General features: G+C 40.3%; 1 protein-coding gene and 1 pseudogene across 3 annotated transcripts in view; both read right to left on the bottom strand.

The window, feature by feature from the left end:
• The window catches only part of RGS3 (regulator of G protein signaling 3), a 363,854-nt gene that overhangs the window by 16,998 nt on the left and 322,294 nt on the right, over nt 1-24,562 (bottom strand). The gene's annotated exons all lie outside the window — the stretch shown is intronic.
• LOC306644846 (zinc finger protein 512-like) lies at nt 22,517-24,030 on the bottom strand (annotated as a pseudogene). The gene has a single exon. The product of its transcript is annotated as a zinc finger protein 512-like (transcript).

The raw sequence follows: 24,562 nt of genomic DNA, 5'->3' as shown, positions 1-24,562 counted from the left end.
AAGAATCTTCAACAAAAGACACATGGCCAGCTGAGTTTTTCGAGTATGGGGGGATTTCCTCTCTATGTACCATGACTTGTATTTCAGCCCTTTGGGATGGAAATTCTTCTGAAACAACAGACAGCATCGTTGCTGTTGCCCACGGCCCGGCCTATGAAGATGAGTTAACTGAGTGCAGGACTTTTGTACAATGGGGTGAATTTCCAGAAGGAAAACTTATCCTTCCCAGACTTTTGGGAGCTGTTGTGAGTGCATTCAGTTCTTCAGGAACTGATGTTTCATCTATGAAAGGAGAAACAGGTGCAAATTGTCTTTCCTACCGAAGGACAAATATAACTCCGATGTCCCCAGGCCTTGTCAGTCTGTGCATATAGAGAACCAGATGTCCCCTCACGTACATGAGGTCCCATGTTATTTATTTATTTCTTTAACAAATACCTGTTGCTCTCAACAAGCTATTCTAAGTGCATTAAGATCAATAGGATTTTTTGTTGTTGTTGTTGTTTTGACAAAGATACCAAGAACACTCAATGGGAAAAAGACAGTCTCATCAATAAATGGTGTTGGGAACATGCAGGACAATGAAATTAGACCCTTGTCTCAAGTTCAAAAACCAACTCAAAATGAATTAAACAATTAAATGTAGACCTAACACTGTAGAACTACTAGAAGAAAACAGGGGAAGCTCCCTGATATTGGTCCCCGCCATGATTTTTCTGGATATGACTTTGAAAGCACAAAAAACAAAAGCAAAAACGGACAAATGGGATGGCACCAAGCGAATGAGCTTTGACACAGCAAAGGAAGCAGCCAACAGAGCGAAGAGACTGACTACAGAATGGGAGAAAATGCTGACAAACTTTGATCTGGTAAGGGTTAACATTCCACATATATGAGGAACTCAAACATCTCAACAGCAGGAAAACAAAGAGCCCAGTTTAAAAATGGGCAAAGGGCCCGAATAGACATTTCCTTAAAGAACACATGTAAGCTGGCAGCAGGTTATGGCAGGGCGCTCCAGGTCACTAATCATCAGGGACATGCAATCTGCTAGATTGGCTATTGTCAAAAACTCAAGATAGCAAGCCTTGACAAGGATGTGAAGAAAAGAGAGCCCTTGCATATTCTTTTTTATGGGCACATAAATTAGTACAGCCATTATGGAAAATCAGCATGGAGACTCTTCAAAAAATTAAAGATAGCCGGTCAAGGGGCAAATGCCTGTGATCCCAGCTGCTCGGGGGACTGAAGCAGGAGAATTAGGGGTCCGAGACCAGCCCAGGAAACTTAGCAAGACCAGATCTCAAAATAAAATAAAATCAAGGGCAGGAGATGGAGCTCAGTGATAGAACACTTGCTTAGCATGTATGAAGCCCTGGGTTTGATTCTTGGTATAGCGAAAAATAAATGAAATAAAATAAAAAATAGAATTGTTATATGATCCTACTTCTGGCCCTGTAACCAGAAGAAATGAAGTCAGTATGTCAAAAAGATATCTGTCTTCCCATGGTCAATGCAGCATTATCTGAAATAGCCAAGACACGAATCCAACATGGGTGTCTATCAACAGATGCGTGGATAAAGAAAATGTGGTGCTTCTCTACAATGGAATATAATTCAGCCCTTGAAAAGGACATTCCGTCATTGATGACAACGTGGATGAACCTGAGGACACTGTGCAAGTGAAATGAGCCAAGCAAAGAAAGACAAATACTGCCTGATCATGTTTATATGTAGAATCTACGAGAAAGGGAACTCGCGGCGGCAGAGAACAGAGTAGTGAATTTCAGAGGTTGGGGTGAGGGAATTGGGGAGACAATGGTGAAAGAGTGGAAATTCCAATTAGGAGGAGTAAGTTCAAGAGCTCTATTGGGCTACATGGTGACTACAGTTAATAACAATGCACTGTATACCTGGAAATCACTAAGAAAGTGGGTTATAAGTTGTCACCAGGAAAAAAAGAAATGTGAGTGTATGAGGTGATTCATATATTAGCCTGATTTAGTCATTTCAAAGTGCATACATATTTCAAAACATCATGTTGCACACCATAAATATATGAAATCCTTATTTGTCAATTAAAATTTGTTAAAAGATTTTTTAAAAACTGTCAATCCTTGCAATTCGGTGCAGCCACTGTGCAAAGCAATATGGAGATTCCTCAGAAAACTTGGAATGGAACTACCATTTGACAGAGCTATCCAACTCCTTAGTTTATACCCAAAGGACTTTAAAATCAGCATACTACAGTGATGCAGCCACATCAACGTTTATAGCAGCTCAATTCATGATAGCTACATTGTGGAACCAACCTAGGTTCCCCTCAACAGATGAATAGATAAAGAAAATGTGATATATATATATATGTGTGTGTGTGTGTGTGTGTGTGTGTGTGTGTGTGTGTGTGTGTACACACACACACATATGATGGAATATTGCTCAGTCTTAAAGAAGAAGGTAATTATGGTATTTGCTGGTGAAGGGTTGGAGCTGGAGAATGTCCTGCTAAGCAAAATCAACCAATCCTAAAAAACCAAAGACCAAATGTTTTCTGTGATATGCAGATGCTAATTCACAATGTGGGGGGGTGGGATTCTAGGGAAGAATAGAGTTACTTTAGATTAGGTAGAGGGGAGTGAAGGGAGGGGAGGGGGCCTAGGGGTAGGAAGGATAGTAGGATGAAACATGTACATATATAACTATACAATTGGAGGGACTCTGCATCATGTGCAACTAGAAGAATGAGAAATTATAGACCATCTATATATGATATATCAAAGTGCATTCTACTGTTATGTAACTAATTAGAACAAATAAAACAAACAAACAAAAAAACCTGTCAGTCCTTAGAAGGGTGGGTGTTATTTATTATCCTCTTTGTCTTATAAGTGAAGAAATTGAGGCACAAGGAGGTTAGGCCCCTTCCTCACGGACACAGAGCTCAGGAGTGGATCTAGGTTTTCAACCCACGAGTCTGACTCTGGAGCCTGTAGCTGTATCCCTGAATGTCACTGATGTGGGTTCTTACCTTATGAGGTGGAAGCATTTGAGTTTCCCTTTTAAAGTTCTCTCCTTTCTATAATTGTCATTATTTCCAGAGTCCCTGGAAGTATTGCATGTGGACTCAGTGTTCCCTTGGGCTCTGCTCCTGGAGGACAGGGCTGCCACTACTCATGTCCTAGCAACCATCTATGACCACAACAGTGCTGTGTAACAAACATCCCCAAATTGCTTCAATGAATTAGCATGGATTTTATTCATGAGTCTGCAGGTAGGTTGAAAGTTTCTTTCAGTCTTGGTTGGGCTTGGTCATATGTCTGGGGTTGGCTGGCTCTTAGCTGACCTGTGCTGGCCAGGACAAGTGGTTCTGGTCTGTGTCTCTCTCATCCTCTGGCACTCAAGCCCAGGCACATTCACTTGGCAATAGCAAAGGAACAGAATCAGATGAGCCCCATGGTGCAAGTCCTCTGCAAGTTTCTGTGTCAATCACATTTGCTAGCATCTCATTTATTAAAGCAAGTCACATAGCTGCACCCAGAGTCCAACTGGGAGGATGCTGCACAGGCACATGGTACAAGACAGGGCCCTGCGGAGGGGGAATAAAGAGCTGAGCTCAGGAGTATGGTCAACGTACCATGCTCATCCGCAATTTCCATCCTTCTCAAAAAATATCAGAACAAGTTTAAATTTCAAAATTTAAAAAAAAAAAAATCATTTCGATAAATGTGTCCAAGATGCCGTAAGTTAAAGTTGTACTGAGACACCACAAAGAAGGAAACCTAAAAGAGGCAATCTGTACAAGTGGTTCTTTATAAAAGAAAATAGCAACGGTGGGAAATAAACTGAGAATTCAGAAGCCAGCCTGCCAATGTGCTGGGAAGGCCCACATTCTGGCGGCAAAGTGACAGTCAGCAGCGGAGTCATTGAGCAGGCCTGGTGCTGAGCAGTGATGTTCGCACAAGTCTCGTCAGAGCAGGCGACAGCAGGACCGACTCAGTTAGCAGCTTCTTAGCATATCAATGTCTCATTTTGTTTCTGCAGCAGAAAGCTCAGATATTGGATTGCCTGGTTCACAATTGCCCCCGGGCAGCCCCAGTGTTTCCGGGAGGGCACAAGTGAATGCGCACTTGATTCTGATTCCTGGAAAGCGGGAGCTGTCCTGTTCTGGGCTCACACACCCTGTGTGTAGCTCTATTGTGATTCTATCTCTGAGAAATGGGGGACCCTAGGAAGGCAGCCAAACTGGTCCCCAAAGCTACAGATCCATGGCCCATATCTTCTACCATGAGAGTCACTGGAAATAGCAACCTGCCTGAGGTAGTAAAGGCCGGGCCTGTGGATAAATATTGACTGATGCTTTTTTTTTTTTTTGAAGCAAAAAAATGCCTCAGTAGATAGTAAAGCTTACCAAACAACAGAAACAACCCAAAAAATTGAGCCGGAGAGCCTGGAGCCTGTTTTTCATTACAGGGTTATCAAGATAGTTAGAATGGCAGCTCATTGCCTTCAAGTGGGGAATTCATGAAGGAAAACAGGTTACTAGGGTATCGAGGGGCAGGGGGATGGAGGGGTCTTGGTTCCCTTCCCAGAGCATATCGGAGTTGGGAGGAAACTTTGGAATCCTTCTTCTTTTGTGTGTGTGTCATATACTGGGTGCTTCACACACATTATCTCAAATAATTCTTCAACAGTCTCCCAAAGGTGGTCATACATATGTCCATCTTCCAGAAGAGGAAACAGAAGCACCAAGTGTTAGTGATGGAAATTGTCCAAGTCACACAGCATTTGGGACTGACTCCTAAACTAGCCCTCTTAGACCTGACTCAGAAAACTCCCATTCAGGGGTGCCCTTCAGATACCACCAAGTCCAGTGGCCATGAAATTAGGAGGTATCCAACAGGGATACAGTTACCAGGAGTGGCTGGCACAGAGAGCTTTAGAGGATCCATGTTTAGCTGGGCTGGGTGGCATACACCTGTAATCCCAGTGAGGCAGGAGGATCCAAAGTTTGAGGCCAGCCTCAGCAACTTAGCAAGACCCTGTCTTAAAACTTCAAAAAAGGCCTGGGGGTGTAACTCAGTGGTAGAGAGCCCCTGGGTTCAATCTCTAGTACTGCAAAAAAGAAAAAGAGAGAATCCATTTCTAGGCTCTTAACTTGCATGTGTACAATTTCCTGAAACTGGACTGCCTTAGAACACCCCCACTCAACATCATGAGCACCCTCGTCCATCCCAGATCTGACTCAGGGGGACTTTCTGGAGGGGAAGAGACCTGAGTCCAGAGAGCAGGGGTTGCTCTACTCCAGGCCCCACAACCCACCATCCTTCTTCCTGAGAGATGAATTTCCATGAATTTTACTTTTTCTGTTTAACAATGAGCAAAATTTTTGATCCATTGTATCTTAAAATTAATTGTGTCGATGACTCAATAAAGAAAAATGCTTACCTATTAGAGCCTTATGAGCCCAGGAAATATAAAAACTTTTAAATTGCCATCTATAAACCCAATTTTTGATTTAGATACTGTGCCAAGATGATCCATATGAGACTTAGGAGCAGAAAAATATATTACGTTCCTATAAAATTCTGTGGGAGAAATGGAATGGAAAAAATGATTTAAAGGAGAAAGAAGAGCATCGTAAAAGTTCTGTTAAAGAAGAGTTTGTTCATCTATTTTTTAAAGGGATGGTGGTGGGTATAAAATCACCGTGATATTGAAATACCATTGGATATATTTAAAGAAGTGATGTAACCATTTTGCTTTACCATTTTATTTTTAAGCATTAATATTTACAACACGCAGCACATGATAGCCTTTACAACTATTTAAAACCATGGTGAAAAATGTTATAAAGATGTGATCATGTTGTTTTCCACAGTTCTTTTAGAGGAACATGATGGAAAACCCGGGCAAAGCTTCTGATGCTGTCCCAACCTCTTTCTATGGATGAAGCCTTCGAAATTCACACTAGAGAGGATTTACTGAAGGTCATGTGGCAAAATAGTACCTGAGCCAAGACCCCAGCTAAGGTCTCAGGACCCCCTAATTGACCCTCTTCTCCTTGTCACTGCAGGTCCCAGCACTTGAAAGGCATGAGAGGAATGAGTTTATCATGCATCTGTTTATAGAGGCAAGGTCAGGGTCAAGAGGAAGCAACAGAGGCTGGACAAGCTCCAGGGACTAGCAAGAAGCGAAGGCCATTTCCACCCCTGGCTGAAGGGGCAAGGGCAGAGCGCCCCTACCTGCACCCTGAGAGACCTGTAGCTATAGTGTAAGGCCACCAACAGAAACTGTCTCAGTAGAGAACGTCACTGCCAAAACACAGCTAGAAAAGGAGAGAGCTGGGGAACCTCTACTCCTCTGTCCCCTCCTGCACTGATTTCCTGCTGGCGCCTCCCTTGGTCAGATCAACCAGAAGCCAGAGGCCACGGGGGGCCAGCAGGCAGAGTCCTCAGTGGCAGGTCTCCTTGGCACAGAGGAAGGTCGAGAAGGGTAAAGAATGTAGTGGGGCAATCAGGACATGTCCGCTCCACTTTCCATTTTGAACTTGACGTTCGTATTTAAACAAAAAGACGAGGCTTCCCAGTCAAGGTAAACCAGAGCAAAAGCAAGAGATCTGCCCCCAGAAGAATTCAGAAGCCTGTGTTTATGAGGCAGGAAGAGTCTCAGAGCAGTTTGGGGTTTTTATTTTTCATTTTGTGACTGTGATTCACAGGTACCTACTTATTTTAATGCTATAATTTTGGGGCATCTCCTTTCATAGGAAACTGATCTTTATTTCTCTAAAAATTGCCTGATTAAATCCTGATTCGTGGATGCTGTAATAGGCTGCTACAAACTCCAATCAAACCCCAGAACTAAAGGAAAGTTCCTGAGAAAAGCAATGCAAATGGGCATTTTAAACAGAATCATATTATTAAAGATAATAATATAAATTATTAACAGCCATCTATTAAACACAGATTAATCCTGCTATAATTAGATTGAAAGAATATATGCAATCGCCACCATCTGAAATGCTTTAACATTTAAGTCGTTTTTCTAGGCAACCTGTGTTCCTGTTATGGGAAGAGAAGTGCCCTCTAGGGGCTGGGAGCTCCAGTGACCTATGTCCTTTGACCTCTGCTTTTACTTCATCCCAGTTGAGCCAGGATGGGGATGGTGGAGAAATGAGTCCTCCCCTGGAAGCAGCTGGCTGGATGATACACAGAGGCCATCCACTGGGAACCAGAAGACCCAGGCGTCAGTTCTGATACAGGAGTTGTCCACTCTAAGCCCAAGTCTTCTCATGTGTACATATCCACTTCTAGCATCTCTTATGTGTCAATTGCCTCAGCTCTAAAACTAGAATAATAAAAAATAAAAAAGCATATTGTCCTGGGTGCTAACTAAAGTAACACTTGTGGCCAACACAATGGAGGCTACATGATACAATAGAAAGAACACAGGCTCAGGATCCGTTATCCCGAGTTTAAAAATACAGCCTGAAATTTCCACCTTCTGGCTACGGTCAAGTAAGAAGATCACCACACATTCTCCCAAGGAGCTGGTGGAAAGCTGGATAAAATTGACAAAACCACCCTTTCAAGACCCTGGAAATCAACTAAAGACATACAATGATCCCAGAAGAATGTATATTTGAAAAATGATTGAACTTTGAGTAAGAACAGTGGAAATGTGGTGTCCTTGCCTGGGGCTGCTTCTAACCCTCCCAGCCAGCTTAGTTGGTGCAGAGATCTCTGCCAGGATGGGTCAGGTCATGCAGATGGGAAGCTGCACTGCTGAAATCAAATGGGGCCCCCTCAGTTTGGAGTGGCAGGTCCTCGGGTCTGGCAGCATGGGTGACAGTGACCATCCTGGCAGTGAGTGGGCTGGGAGGCCCGATGGCTCTGTTAGTCTGGGATTCTGGTCATGGAGCATATTTCTTGCTGGAGCAGCACATGTAAGCAGTAGAGACCAGAGAAGATGCAAGCTGTAGACACAATGCTGGCCGTGTACTTATGTGCCTGAGACCCAAAAGGGCCTAGCACGAAATAGAAAGCTGGGGTAGACGTTAAAATGTCCTTACCGACACACAGATTTCAGCAGAGGATGGAAGCTCTGTTTCCTTTTGGTGCTTCCACACAACCCCGTTCAATCATTGACTGATTACGAAGATACACAGACACAGAGGTGACCCTCAGGAAGAGAGTCTTAAAAAGAAAAATGAGAATTAAACAATAAAATCTGGGCAGAATTTCAACAGATGCAAATCACTGGGGAGAGAGACCTAAACAAATATACAAAACATACATATATACAAAAAAAAAAAAAAAAAACCTTCAGGGAATACAGAGTACCTACCATGTTGTATTAGTCTATTTTCTATGGCTAAAATGATGTGCCTGAGACTAGGTACTTTATAAAGAAATAAAGTTCTATCTAACTCACAGTTCTGGAAGTTAAAGGGCATGGTGCAGGTGTCATCTTGGTCCTGGTGAGGTCCTACTGGTGCGTGACATCATGGCAGGGAGCAATCACATGGTGAGACAGGAAGACAGAGCAACTGGGAATAGGTCAGTCTTGCTCTTTTATAACAGCTCTCCCTTAGGAACTAACCAGGGTCCCCTGAGAACTACACAATTCCCTATAAGGGCAGTACCCCTCACCCCCAGTGACTCAATCACTCCCACTAGGCTCTGCCTCTAAAGGTGCCACCATCTCTTAACATTGCCACAATGAGGACCAAGCACATGTGAACCTTGGGGGACACACTCAAACCATATCCAAACCACAGGAAAGACCTTATCTGGAATGTTAAGTTTGAACGGGAGAGTGACCCAGACTCAGAAAAAAGAAGAAATGGAAGCCATTTCCTCTGAGTGCTTCTGGGCATTTATTTTAGCAGACAAAGACTTCCAAGCAGATAATTACATATGTCCAAAGGACTAAAAAAAAGTCATGTTAGAAATTAAAGGGAAGTATGGCAATAACACATTAACAAAGACTCTTAATAAAGAAGAGTCATTGGAAGGAAGCCAAAGGAAATTCTGGAGTTGAAAGAACAATAGAAAGGAGAAAGTCAGCTGGACTTCAACAGGAGATTCAAGATGGCAAAAGAAAGAATCGGCGAACTTGAAAATCCATCAATAGAAATAATCCATTTTGAAGGACAAAAAGAAAAAAAAATGAGGAAAAATGAATGAAACATCAGGGATGTGTGGGACAAAGCCCAAGCCTTCCAACATGCATGCAACAGTGGCTACAGAATGAAAGGAGAGAAGAAAGGGGGGAGTATTTGAAGAAATAATGGCCCCAAACTCCAAACTTGAGAAAAAACATTAAGTTAGACATAGTTGCAGTTCAACAAACCCCAAGGAAACAAAAAGGTCCACACCTAGACACATCACAGTCAGACTGTCGAAAGACAAAGAGAAGATCTTAAAAGCAGCAAGAGAAAAATAATTCAGCACACACAGAAAGTACAATAACTTTAATTCTTGACTTTTCATCTAAAATAATGGAGACCAGAAGGACATATTAAATGTGCTGGTACAAATAAATAAATAAACCTGTCAACAAAGAATTCTAGAGTAAGCAAAATTACTCTTCAAGCAAAAGCCAAATAAAGACATCCCCAGATTATAAATGATAAATAAATAAAAGGACTGACAGTATTCATGGCTAAAAGCTCTGTCTTATGAGATGCCATAAAAAGTCTTACTACCCAAAAGAAATTGATACCAGATTGTAATTTGAATCTTCAGGAAGAAAAGAAAGATACCAGAAATAGTAAAGATGTGGGTTAATAAAAGAATGTCTCTCTCTCTCTCTCTCCCTTTCTCTTCTGTTTAATTCTCTTTACTTTTTAAAAAGACATACTATTACACAAAGCAATAAGATTAACGTCATACTATTAGGTTTATAACATATCCATTGATATGCATATATGAGTGTGTGTGTGTATATATATTATATATATGTATACATTTGTGTGTATGTATTACCGCAAAGGATGGAGGGATGGAATGGAGCTATATAGAAACAAAATTTTTGTGTTTTGCCCAAATTAAGTTCCTATTGATTTGAAACACACGCTGGTACATTAACACGTATATCATAACCCGAGAGCAACCAATAAAAAAATAACTAGGAAATATGTAGGGCTGACCTAGCTTTCCTGTGTACTTACATGAATATACCACAGTGAATATCACCTTCATGTGTATCCATGAAGCACTAATTTAAAAGCACTATAAAATAAATAGCAAAAAAATCAGTAGAGTAGATGGAAAGGAATAGGGGGAGGGAGGAAGGGAAGGAAAGGAAAAGTACTGGGGACTGAATTGGAGCAAATTATATTCCATGCTTGTATTATTGTGTCAAAATGAACCATAATGCTATGTATAACTAAAATAAACTTTAAAAAGACTTACTCAAAAATTATACACAAAATAATTATTTAAGACAAAATAAGGATATAGAGGAGAAAAGAACAAAAAAGTTAGAAAAATTACAGAATGGCAAATTTAAATTTAGCCTATCAAAAATTACATTAAAAAATGGTCTCATCGTCTCAGTCAGAAGGAAGAGACGATCAAACTCATAAAAAGCACAACCCAACTGCATGCTCTCTCTAAAAGGTACAACTTAGATTCAAAGACACAGACAGATTGAAAGAGACAGAATAGGAAAAGATGTACCATCTAAGTGGTAATCAAAAGAGAACTGCAGTGGCTATGTTATTATCATAAAAGTAAATTTTAAGACAGAAAATCTTGCTAGAGACAAAAAAAGACATTAAAGAATAATATAAAGATAATAAATACATCAGGTATAAATGCACTTTATAACACATCCTCAAAATACCATAGCAACAGAATTTTTTAAAAAGTGGTAACCCACCCCTACCACTTTTTTTTAAGTGGTAGGTGGACACAATACCTTTATTTTATTCTTACGTGGTGTTGAGGATTGAACCCAGGGCCTCACGCATGCTAGGGGAGCTCACTACCACTGAGCCACAACCCCAGCCCCAAATAACATAATTTATACAGCACTATCAACAAACTTGCTGCAACTAATATCTATTTAATGTTCTACCCAACATCAGCAGAATTCACATTCTTTTTTAAGCACACATGGAACACATGTGTTAGGACATTAAGCAATTCTTAATAAACTCAAAAAATTAATATATATATATATATATATATATATATACAGATTACATGTATGTGCATGCATATCATGAGTGAAGAACTCTAGCAATTAAATTCTTCCCACAAAGAAAAGCTAAGGTCATGGTAGCTTCATGGAAAATTTTATGATATATAAGGAGAGAGAGCACTTTCTAACGTACTCTATAAGGCCAATAGTATCCTGATTCCAAAACCAAACAAGACATTATAAGAAAAGAAAACTGCAGATTACTATCCCTTATGAATCTAGAGATAAAAATCAACAAAATAGAAAATATCAGCAAATGAATCAAGCATTTACATTATGTCTGTGTGTGTGTGTGTGTGTGTGTGTGTGTGTGTGTGTGTGTTTTGGGGGGTACCAGGGATTGAACCCAGGGATGCTTAACCACTGAACCACATCCCCAGCCCTTTTTATTTTGAGACAGGGTCTCTCTAAATTGTGTAGGGCCTCACTAAGTTGCTGAAGCTGGTTTTTAACCTGTAATCTTTCTATTGCAGTCTCTCAAGGTGCTGGGACAAATCCAGCATATTAAAAGGACTGTATACCATGACCAAGAGAATTTAATCACAGGAATGCAAGGTTGGTTCAGCATATGAAAATAAATCAGTGTAATACACCAAATTTATAGACTGAAAACAAAAACAAAAACAAAAACCACCCCACACAATAAACTCAGAAAAAGCATTGGAAAAAAATATAGCAAGTAGCATAGTTGATTAAAACCCCAAAAAATAAGGAAGAGAGAGGCATCTACAAAACAGCCAGTTAACATCATACGTAATAGTGAAAGAGAGAACGTTTTACTATTAAAATCAGTAGAAAAGAAATGATATCTGCTTTTATGGCTTTACCTAAAATTGTGCAGGAAGTTTCCATCAGTGAAATAAGACAAGGAACAGCAAAAAGAAAGAAAGAGAGAGAGAGAGAGAGGGAGGGAGGGAGGGAGGGAGGGAGGAAGGAAGGAAGGAAGGAAGGAAGGAAGGAAGGAAGGAAGAAAAGCATACCAATTTAAGAGGAAGAACTAAAATCACATTAGTTGAGAGATGACATGAATCTTTATGTACAAAATTCCCCAAAGAATTCATGAAAGAACTACTTGAGCTAAGAGACAAATTCAGAAAGGAGAGAGATTAGGAAATGAATATACAAAATGAATTATATTTCCATCTACTAGCAACAAATAACACAATTAAGTGATTCCATGCAGATCCAGATGAAGTAATTACATTCATAATAAAATCTAAAAAGAATACAATATATTTAACAAAAGAAGTGCTAGGCTTGTACGTTAACATCCGCAAAAAATTGTTGACAAAAATAAAAAGATCTAAGTAAATTAAGAGACATCCTATGTTCATGGATTGGAAACTCAGCAAGGTCGACAGGCAATTCTCTCAAATAAATCTGTAAATCCATTCTCTTTCTGAGGAATTGTCTTAAACTCTATGAAACTTTTTCTTCATCGGCAAAGTGGATGCAATAATCCCATTCTCACAAAATAGTTTTGCAGATTAGGAGATAATCTGTATCCAATGATTTAACACAGTATCTGGTACAGAGTGAGGGGGTCAATAAATGAAAGGACAAAGACAAAGATATCCAGATGTTACTTCTGGTGGACGCCTGAATTATTTTAGGAAGTTGCCTGCATTTCTATTTCAATTTTGGTCACAACTTTTACTATTCCTAAGTTTTATTAGCCTATGTTAATTAATTGTCCACTTTACAAAGTTCATTTTAATTTATATCACCAAGTTAAAGTTATAGCCATTGGCTAAGAAATTCACATCTGAGACAAGGAAATAACCAGACCACTTTTGGGTTGATGTGCATGGAAATTGAGTTTCATGACCCTTTATTCTTTTTTTTTTTTGCAAGAGTATTAATTTGTTCAATGGCATCAAGTTAGTAATACTATGTGCCAGAGACTGGAAATAGAGCAACGAAAAGATAAAATGTTTCACCATGGAGTTTACATTATAGAGAGGGAGACAAGTGATAAACAGATATTAAAAAACAAAACAAAAACAAAAAAACCCACAACCCATCATGTTTTGTGTTAAATCCTGTGAAGAAACATGCAGCAGGATGCAGATTCAAAGAGATATGGGATGCTGTTTGAGTCAGGAGGATCAGAAAGGTCCTCCCTGAGGAGATCACAGTCATCAGAGACCAGAGAACAGCAAGGGGGCCAATCATGTTACTAGTTATCATTGCCCTTTAAAAAGTTGTGTTCTGGTTGGTTGTGGCGGCACAAGCCTAGAATCCCAGCGACTCTGGAGTTTGAGGCAAGGAGGATCACAAGTCCAACACCAATCTCAGCAATTTTGAGAGACCCTGAGGACTTAGTGAGACCCTGTCTCAAAATAAAACATCAAAAAACAGGCTGGGGATGTGGCTCAGTGGTTAAGTGAAACTGGGTTCAATCCCCATTAAAACAAGCAAACAAACAAACAAACAAACAAACGAAAAAAAAAAAAAAAAACACAAACTTTCGTTCTGTGATCCAAATAGATTTGCAAACCAGGAGAGAAAAGGTTCCTTCATGAGCACTCTGCGGGGAGTGTGTTAAGCCATTTGCAGCAGGCATCTCCATGAGGGAAATAAACTGTTCTGCCCACAGCACCCTCTCCCCCAGTCTTCTGCAGAACCACTGTGGCACAGAGCAGGGAGATGCTGGAGGCCAAGCCTCCGAGAGTGAGGGGCATGATGACCCTTCCCGGCTGGCCATGCAATTTTGTTGGGAGCAGGCGCTAGCTGCCATGTTCACGCCCCAGGGTACTATACTCTGGCTCAGAAGCCCCACGGGGTGATGGGAAACTTCTGGCCAGAGGCCTCTTTTCCAGAAGAGAAGGGAGCTCCTCTCTGCCTGCTCTTCTTCGTGAGCCTGTTCAGCAGGTAAAGGTGTGCTGTGGCCAGTCCGCCTTCTCCACCCCACTGCCAATACAAAGACGGGTGTGCCAGGGAAACTCGAGTCAAGACAAGAGAATGGGGCCAATCCCCTTCTTCCTGACTCAGCTGTTTCTCAGAGGGAACTCATGGAGGAGTGGGAGACATGGGCCCAGGAGGCAGGAGACCTGGGCCTTAATGGCCATGATAACCTTCTCACTGGGGAGCTGGGGCACGTCTCATCTCCTCTGGGCCCCAGAAGCCTCATGTAGCATAGGGGAGTTCTCAGTTCTCGCCGTGACCCAAATTCAAGGAAAGGGTAGGTAGTGAGGGGGTCCAGGCAAAGCTGGTTCCTTTAATAAATATCAAGGAAAACAACTAAGGCTCCATTTGTTGATCCCGAGTGGGGTTCATATGCTATTTAATTTAAAAATCAAAACTATTCCATAAGGGATGCATTATTATTGACCCTGATTTTAAAAGTGAAGAAATAGGCTCAGAGAGGCAAAGTCAGTTTCCCAGGGTGGTCCAGCTTCTCTGTGACCAAGCTGTTATTTGATCCCTGTATCCTAAGCTCTGAGAATTCTCTGTTGAAATCCTTGGCTTGTCCCTCTTGGGTTGGAGTCAGGGGAAGGAACAGGAGGAACTCAGCAAGCTCTTTCTCAGCCCATCCCCATAGCCCATCGTTCTGGTCTTCTTGCTAGTTACTACGGAGGTATCCGCCAGATGCTGGTAGGCTCTGTTTAGGCAGGAAAACAGGTGTATGTGGGGCACAGATATTTCTCAGCGAACACTTATTGGAATGAATGAATAGTATTGGGGAACAGCAGGCAAAGTGCTATGTCATCCCAAGTATTTGAGGGTGAGTAACATGTTCACTGCAAATACTGGGGCCTCAGATACAAAGTTGGGTTCACGGGCTGGTGGAAGCCAATTCCAGTGGAAGACACAGGCCCATAAACAGATAATACTGTAGGGTGAGTATCACTTAGCTGAGTTCTGAACAAGGCAGCTTGGTATTTGTTCTTCTTGGTGCCATGCTTGGAATTAAAGGGGAATGGTAGTTGGTCATCAAAGAAATAGAGAATTCTGGAATGTGTGGGGAGGTGAGTAGGGTAGGACCCACCCTCTCCAGGGACTGGCGTCTAATCCCCGGGCACCAGGGGACAGAAGACACAGGTTCATGAGATGGGGCGAGTTGGCACACGAACACTCCTTGCCTACCTGGGAGTCTGGGGTTCCAAGGAGCTGTCTCTCCAGCTCGAGGAGGACGCACGCCGTTCCAGTTCCCCAGGCGCCAGGCAGCTTGGCAGCCCCTCACTTACTCCAGTCACATCTGCCAACGTCAGTCTCCAGGAACCTGAGCCAGTCCTGAGAGCAATCCCCCACTCCCCACAGAGCTCACGCGTCTCAAGTATGAAGACAAACCTAATTATCTAACCGGTAGCAGCCTAAGCAAGATTAAAAGATGTACTTAAAAGTCATCCATTGTAGTGTCCAAAAAAAAAAAAAATAGTATAAGGCCTGATAAATACTTTATAACATATAAAATAGCTAGGTGATTAATAAGCTTTCAAAAACAATGAAATAAGAGTCTCTGAGTTGCCTGGAATGGTGCTTTTGCTAATCAAACTCTTATCATGAACCTGTCTCCAAGTCAATAAGCATACATCATATTTAGTGATAGCATACTATTTCAACAGCTGAATCTACCATATTTGTTATATGGTATATTTGGTATACTGTGTGGTATGGAAGAACACACAAATCCTTGTTACATGGTGTATATGAATACAACAAACCAATATTATTAACCATTCATTTCCTGTTCCTTTTCGTCATCTTTCTTTCTCTTTCTTTTTATTTCTTTTTTTGGGGGGGTACTAGATATTGAACCCAGGGGTACACTGAACTATATCCCCAGTCCTTTTTTATTTAAAAAAAATTTTTTTATTTGTAGATGGACACAATATCTTTATTTTCTTTCTTTCTTTATTTGATAAAATATAACACCCCTTCATGTTCAAAACACTAGAAAAAATAGGGATAATAGGAACATACCTCAACATTGTAAAGGCTATCTATGCTAAACCCACTGCCAACATCTTTCTAAATGGAGAAAAACTGAAAGCATTCCCTCAAAAAACAGGAACAATACAGGGATTGTTCACCACTTCTGTTCAACATTGTCCTTGAAACACTAGCCAGAGCAATTAGACAGACCAAAGAAATTAAAGGGATACAAATAGGAAAAGAAGAACTCAAGCTATCACTATTTGCTGATGACATGATTCTATATTTAGAGGATCCAAAATACTCCACCAGAAAACTTCTAGAACTAATAAATGAATTCAGCAAAGTAGCAGGAATAAAATTAATACACATAAATCTAATGCATTTCTATTCATAAGTGATGAATCCTCTGAAATAGAAATTAGGAAAACTCTATTCACAATAGTCTCAAAAAAATAAAATACTTGGGAATCAATTTAAGAAAAGAGGTGAAAGACCTCTACAATGAAAACTACAGAACACTGAAGAAAGAAATTGAAAAAAATCTTAGGAGATGGAAAGCTATCCTATGTCCTTTAATAGGCAGAATTGATATTGTCCAAATAACCATAATACCAAAGGCACAATACAGATTTAATGCAATTCTGATTAAAATCCCATGGATTTTCCTCATAGAAATAAAGAAAGCAATCATGAAATTCATCTGGAAGAATAAGAAAACCAGGATAGCCAAAGCAATCCTTAGCAGGAAGAATGAAGCAGGAGGTATCCCAGTACCAGATCTTAAACTATACTACAGAGCAATAGTAAAAAAAACGGCATGGTATTGGCACCAAAAGAGACTGGTAGATTAATGGTACAGAATAGAAGACACAGAATCAAACCCACATAAGTACAGTTATCTCATACTAGACAAAGGTGTCAAAAACATACAATGGAGAAAAGTTAGCCTGTTCAACAAATGGTGCTGGAAAAACTGGAAATCCATATATAACAAAATGAAATTATACCCCTCTCTCTCAACCTGCACAAAATTCCACTCAAAATGGATTAAGGATCTAGGAGTTAGACCAGAGACCCTTCACCAAATAGAAGAAAAAGTAGGTCCAAATCTTCATCTTGTTGGTTTAGGACCAGACTTCCTTAACAAGACTCCCAGAGTGCAAGAAATGAAAACAAGAATCCATAAATGGGATGGATTCAAACTAAAAAGCTTTTTCTCAGTAACAGAAACCATCAATAATGTGAAAAGAGAGCCTACAGAGTGGGACAAAATCTTTTCCACACGCACTTCAGATAAAATACTACTCTCCAAAATGTATGAAGAACTTAAAAAACTTTACACCAAAATACAAAGAACCCAATCAATAAATGGGCTAAGGAACTGGGCAGACACTTCATAGAAGAAGTGTCTTGTATAAGTGATCAATAACTACATGAAAAAGTGTTTAATATCTCTAGTAATTAGAGAAATGCAAATTAAAACCACCCTAAGATTTCATCTCACTCCAATTAAAATGGTTATTATCAAGGATACAAGCAATAATAGGTGTTGGTGTGGATGTGGGGAAAAAGGCACACTCATACATTGCTGGTGGAGTTGCAAATTGGTACAGCCACTCTGGAAAGCAGTGTGGAGATGACTCAGAAAACTTGGAATGGGCCTACCATTTGACCCAGATATCGCATTCCTCAGTTTATAACCAAAGGCCTTAAGATCAGCATACTACAGTAATGCAGCCACATTTAATGCTTATAGCAACTCAATTCACAATAGCTAGATTGTGGAACCAACCTAGATGCCCTTCAATAAATGAATAAATAAAGTGTGGTATATATACACAATGGAATATTATTTAGTCATAAAGAAGAATAAAATGATGGCATTTTCAGGTAAATGGATGGGGTTGGAGAATATCATGCTAAGTGGAATAAACCAATTCTAAAAAACCAAAGACTGAATGTTTTCTCTGTTGAGTGGATGATGATACATAACGGGGGAGGTGGGTAAGAGAAGAATGGAGGAACTTTGAATTGTGTAGAGGGAAATGATGAGAGGGCAGGGGGCAGGGTAATGACAGAGGGTGGAATGAGTCAGACATCATTACCCTATGTACATGTGTAATTACATGAATGGTGTGAATCTCCATCGTGCACAACCACAGAAACAGAAAGATGTACCCCATTTGTGTGCAATGAATCAAAATGCAGTCTGTAAAAACAAAAATAAATAAAATTAAAAAATATTTTTTTAGTTGGAGATGGACACAATACCTTTAATTTATTTATTTTTTATGTAGTGCTGAGGATTGAACCCAGTGCCTCTCACCAAGTTGCTTAGGACCTCGAAAAGTTGCTGAGGCTGGCTTTGAACCTGTGATCCTCCTGCCTCAGCCTCCGAAACCACTGGGATTACAGATGTGCACCAACATGCCTGGCTACTTTTCCTGATAGAAATAATATTATAAAGAGCATCCTTAATTTTTCCTGTTATGAATCTTCCTGAAGAGTTTCTTAAAAATGGAATTGCTGTATCAAAGAGTATGGAATGTTTTAAGAACTACACGAAACACTTCCAGATGTTGACCTCACCTGCACTGCAAGCAGTTGTTCTAGTTTACACTTCCCTTTCTCCATGCTCTAGCTGATGGTTCTCTTTACTCTTGACCAATATGGTAGGTGAAAACTGGGTTCCTATTTGTATGTGCATTTATTTTGGTGTGTGATTGCATGAGCCCTCTGACTTTATCAGAATGGTACACAGTATCATTTTTTACTACTATTTATTGAGTAATTGTTTTTTCCCCTTGTGAATTTGAGATACTGTCCTTATAGTATACTAAATTACTATATGCCTTAGGTCTTCTGGGGATTATCTATTCTGTTTGTTTAATATGCCTATTTATTCTGGTCTTAGAACTATGTGATTTTCATGCTGCCAACTTTTAATACATATTAACATTTAGTGAAACAGACCCTATATTCTCTGCCTACTTCTTTTCCAGATTTTTGTTTTGCAATTCTTGCATATATATTTTAATCACACTTAATTCCTACATACATATATATTAAATAATTTTACAAAGTGTAAAACTAGCATTATTTTGATAGAGATAGTGTTAAACGTCCATATTGACGTGGGTAGTTATCATATTGAACCCTCTCATTTAGGATATGAAGGTCTTCTTTTCTTTCCCCAAGTCAAGTTTTGGCTTCATACATACCATGCTTATTTGTATTAGTTTTGAATTGTCCTTATATCGGAAAGCTAGATGTGGATGTAAATGCAGATATATATATAGATATATATATATATATCTATGTATATATCTGAGATACTTTTTTATCTTTTTTTGTAATATGGTATTTTAGGAATAAACTCTCTTACTAAACGTACCTAATTTTTTTTGGATTTTTTTCATTTTTTTCTTCTTGTCTTGTATCAGTAAGGCACCTAAAAAAACAACAACTGGAAGTCCTTTGTAAATATTTGTAACACTCGGTAGGATGCTACCTGTCCAGTACGCCTCGCCAGTCCTTACATTCTGGAACACTTTTGCATCAATTCGTAAGTAGTGACTGATTACAGCAAAGTACAGTGAAAGCTAATGAGATGTAGTCTGTTGTAAATCAGTTAGCTTAAGCTCATGGTTATAGCACGTGACATCTGCTGAAAGATGGGACTCCCTTCATGGTGACAATTGGGCAATTTCTTTCACCAGTTTGGCCCATTTCAGAGAAGGCAGTGTGGTGTCAGGGCATGCACTGTAGGAGCAGGTACTACACACTCCAGACAATGTTCTTGGCATGTGGGTTGCTGACCCCTAGGGGTCTCCAGCATGCATGGAGATTTCCAGAGCTGGATGATGCTTGATATCACAGCACACTGAAGGCGGAAGCAGATCTGAGAGTCCAGCTGACTTCTATTAAGCAGACATTAGAGAGAGTTACAAGAATACAATGTCACTTTTCTCACTCTTTTTAAATTTTTTTTTGTTTTGGAAAATATAGATATTTTCATAAAAATGTTATTTATGTTACCCTTAAACAGTTGATTACTGTTATTTTTAACTAGAGAAATCTAAAAACTTAAAGTGCTGTCTTTGTGTCGAACATGAAAGTATTTTATCAAATGCTTTTTCTGCATCTATTGAAATAATCATATGATTCTTAACTGTAAGTCTGTTGATCTGATGAATTACATTTATTGATTTCCAGATGTTGAACCAACCTTGCATCCCTGGGATGAAACCCACTTGATCATGGTGCACTATCTTTTATATGTAATATGTTTATTACATATTGTCTATAATATGTTTTTGTATGCGATTTGCTAGCATTTTGTTTAGAATTTTTGCATCTATGTTCATCAGGGATGTTGGTCTGAAGTTTTCTTTCCTTGATGTGTCTGTCTGGTTTAGGTATAAGGGTGATACTGGCTTCATAGAATGAGTTTGGAAGGGTTCCCTGCTTTTCTATTTCATGGAATACTTTGGGGAGTATTGGAATTAGTTCTTCTTTGAAGGTCTTTGAAGGTCTTGAGAATGCATCTGGTCTTGGGCTTGTCTTGGTTGGTAGTTTTTTTTTCTTTTTTTCCTAAGTGAGATTCATTTATTTCTTTAGTCATTGCCAAACATTCCCCAAGTCTTACTCACCAGAAATTAACATAGCTTCTTCATTTTTCCTCCCTGTCAACCCTCATCTACTGAAAGGGTTTTAAGGATGCAACTGCCAATAAAAACGTAGTGTAATTCCATTTCCTTCCCTTGTTTCAAAACTACCTATTCTGGCAGTAACTATTTCAAGTTTCAATGTTCCCTTGTTTGAAAGTGGTCTTCACAAAAGCCCACACGTTAAAGCTATTCAGAGGAGCACAGACAACAGAGTTAAAGGGTAGTGATGGCCTTCAGAATTTGAAAAGGTAGTATTGGTCCATATCAAGTTTAATTTTTTAAGTGGCATATGCACAAAATAGGCAAGAATATATAAGACCAACATTTATGCAAAAGGGGAAAAGAATCCAGAAACACAACAATGCTGCTCTAACCAACGCTCCAGAGAAAGCCACCCTCAAAGGGGAAGAGTCCATCAACCTTTACCAGGTAAGCATGAGGTACAGAAAAAGAACTTTACTTTCCAGCCCAGATTAATATCTACATCTGGTGTCAAAGTGTCAGAATATAAAGAGGATAGTTCATATATAAAAGAGGGTAGAACAATATTCTCAGAAAATTCAGACACAGGTTGGCTAAAGGGGTGGATGAGGACTCAGCAGGATATAGACTAACAAGTGAGGAAAAGTCCAGAACAGAGGAATGCGCACCATGATTTCCAATCTTAATGGCATTACCAGGAGCAGTAGGCTACTGTGTCTGGGGCAATGTGACATTTCTCAATCCTTAGAATCAATAGAGCAAAAGCAACCAAGCTTCAGGAGGGAGGGCATCATGGCAACAGATGAGACCTCAGGCCCCAGAAAATTTGGAGCAGTATTTATTGCTGCTTCTACTTTTTTCCTTCTAGTCATTTTAACGCCTGGGCTGCATTACTCTTAAGGCTGTTTTTCATGCCTGTGGGTCTAGTCAGTCACTGCTACTTGGTACAAATTATTTCCCGGTATAATCAGTGGAGGGAGGTGCTAGCTTTTTCATGCTTAGTCCTTTTCTTAATTTCAATCCAAACACCATATTGAGGACACACAACAGCCTCCATAAAGTCTTGCTTCCCAAGAGGACAGGGTAACCTACTACATAAGTGACAACAGTTCTAAGTTCTATAACAATATCACAAATACAAAGTGATAAACCAGTTATGGTTTAAAAAAATTAGTTTGGAATTGTTTTATAAGCTAGATGATGGAATGGCTACTAAATCCCTGGAACTTCCAAGAACATTCAAACCCCAGGAAGGAAAAGACAAGCGAACAGGTTTCTTAATCTTGTATAGGGCAAGAGGGGCATATACTTGGCCTTTAGAGGGAGCTCTTTTGAGCAAGAGACAATAAAAACAAGAGGACTCCAATGAGGAATAGTAGGAAAACCTACTAAGAGGGGAAAAAGGGAGAATGAAAGTGAATAAGTAGAGAAGACAGTGAAATTTACACAGGAGAAAGGAGCTGAGGAAGTCCCGGCCTTACACAAACAGCTGAGAGCATCTTCACTCAGCCCCGCGACTCAGGCCTCCCACAAGGTCCCTGTGACGAGAGCATCACATTCACTCTCCTCGGAGCACTTTCACTGGCTGCCTGTTTCCTTCCTGTTTATGATTCGTCTTTGGGGGCTTTCCTTTCTGGAACTGTGCTGGCACTGGCTCCTGCTCTGATTCCTTACAGGAGGTCCACACGACCAGTTCCTCATTATTCCTCCTCTGATCCTTCTAAGGAAGCTCAATGCCAGGCTGCTGCCGCCTTCTAAGCGACCTTCTGCTCCTGTGCTGCTGCCCCCGCTTTCCTTCTTCTTATTGCCACTGCTTTATCTCCATCAGCTTTTCAAAGCTTTTGGTCGTTGTTGGGTTTACAACAAACCAATCCTCAGCATGGACAGGGTTGATGTGACACTTGACGCCACTCTCTGACACAAATTCTTTCTGACATAGAAGACACTTGTACTTTCCAGCCACAAAGTTTCCCAATGTACAAGAGCCCAGGAGAGCTTAAGGCCAGATACACTACTGTAGACAGCCTCACAGCCCTGGTGAGGACACTGTATATGATGATACTTCTCGATATCTGCCCTCCGTTTGTGTAGTGCTTCCTGGCTGAAGGTCGGTAGCCCAGGGTGAGTATATTTTAACTTCCGATCACCAGGTACCAGATCCTGAAGCACCTTCCTCTTAGGCCACTCCTTGGCCAGTTCAGCAGAGGTCAGCTCCTGCAAGTGCTACATTATCTTGGCAGAACACCTCTGAACTCGCCCCCCACTTTTTGACTCCAGACTCATCTTCTCTAGGCACCCTGGCTGTCCTGATTCTGGAAAGGAGATAGGCCCATGCTCTGACCTCAGGTGATACACAAGTCCAGCCTTTGATCTATACGGTTTTCCACAGTGGTGACACTTCAGGGTCATCTTCTCCAGCTCTGCAGCCCGTCTGCCACATTTTCTAACATGATATAGATATCCCATAACGCTGGTGAAGGTCCTGGAGCAACCCTCACGCATGCACCTGAGCTTTCCCAGTCTCTTTAGGACTGTTCAAAGCCGTTCCCTCTCACTTGGTTCATCTATTTCATCTCCAGCCTTCAAAATGGGCAAGCTATTACCATTCACCATGACGTGATACTTCATCTCTGCCAGTGAGCGAAGTTGTTTCCCACCATGATGGCAAGTAAACATTTCCTGTTTGCAGTTTTCCCTGTGTTTCTTTAAACCCTCTATGGTCTTCCTCCCCACTGCCTGGCAGGTAGGACAGGAAACACTGCCTTTATCCACGATTTCTAAATGCCATTGTTCCGCCAAACTGCCTGTCACATAAACAATTGATTCCTTCCGAATACAATGAGCCTGGGATTTGGGATTAGGCTGAGTTTTAGGCCATTGCTTCCTCCCATAAAGCTTATGCTGCTTCTGAGGAAATTCACCATAGCCTTCATCTTCTTCCTGCTTGGGTTTCCTTTTTCCCTTTGTTGATACTCTACCTGATCCTTCAGTACAAGAAGTTCCAGCTGGTTTGTTTCTTCTCATTTTCATCCAGTAGGTAGATTTTTGGAAGGATACTGGAAAATCACTCACTGGTTCACATGAAGAGGCAGATGATGAGCAGCTTAAGGAGTCATCGTGAGGGACAGTGTACTGGAGACTATTATCTTTTATGAAGAACTGGGTCTGACTACTCTTAGCTCCCACGATCCTGGTGCTCCTCTGCAGCTTAAAGGATGTGGGTCCCGGGGTAGTGGGGATTGTACCGAGTCTGGAAGACATCACTCCCTCTCCATGCCTAACAGTTTCACCTAAGCTTGTAGGTTTTTGATAGCTTCTTCTATTTCATTGCTTGAAACTGATATGTTTAAATTATCTATGTCCTCCTGATTCAGTTTGGGTGGATACAATGCAAGTATTGATAGATAGAATTCACATAAACAAAAGCTCTGTAGGTGTCCTTAATAATTTTCAACACTGCAAAAGTATTCTGAGACCAAAGAGTTTGAGAACCATGGCTTTAGGAAAGTCCAAAACTTATTAGCATGCCCAAATTATGTAATTGCTCCTGCTTCCAAGGGGCTCAGTTTGACGCTGGTTTTGTTGTTAAAGGACTATAACTCTTTGAGTAAGTAGTGATTGTTCAGTGTTTTGATGTTTACAAATTCAAGACTTTATAATAAAATATTAAAAAGGATATCCAGATTAAGGATACAGAAGTTTGGATAAGTTTCTTAATGTTCTTTTTAAATATTATAAACATGAATATTTTGGCAGTGGAAGAACAAAGAATTCTTATTAATAATGAACCATTCAGGGAATATCTTCTAATATTGTACAGA

Source organism: Sciurus vulgaris, assembly GCF_902686455.1.
Source record: "Sciurus vulgaris genome assembly, chromosome: 15".
Classification (NCBI taxonomy): Eukaryota; Metazoa; Chordata; class Mammalia; order Rodentia; family Sciuridae; genus Sciurus; species Sciurus vulgaris.
This window is presented reverse-complemented; position numbering and strand designations above follow the sequence as displayed.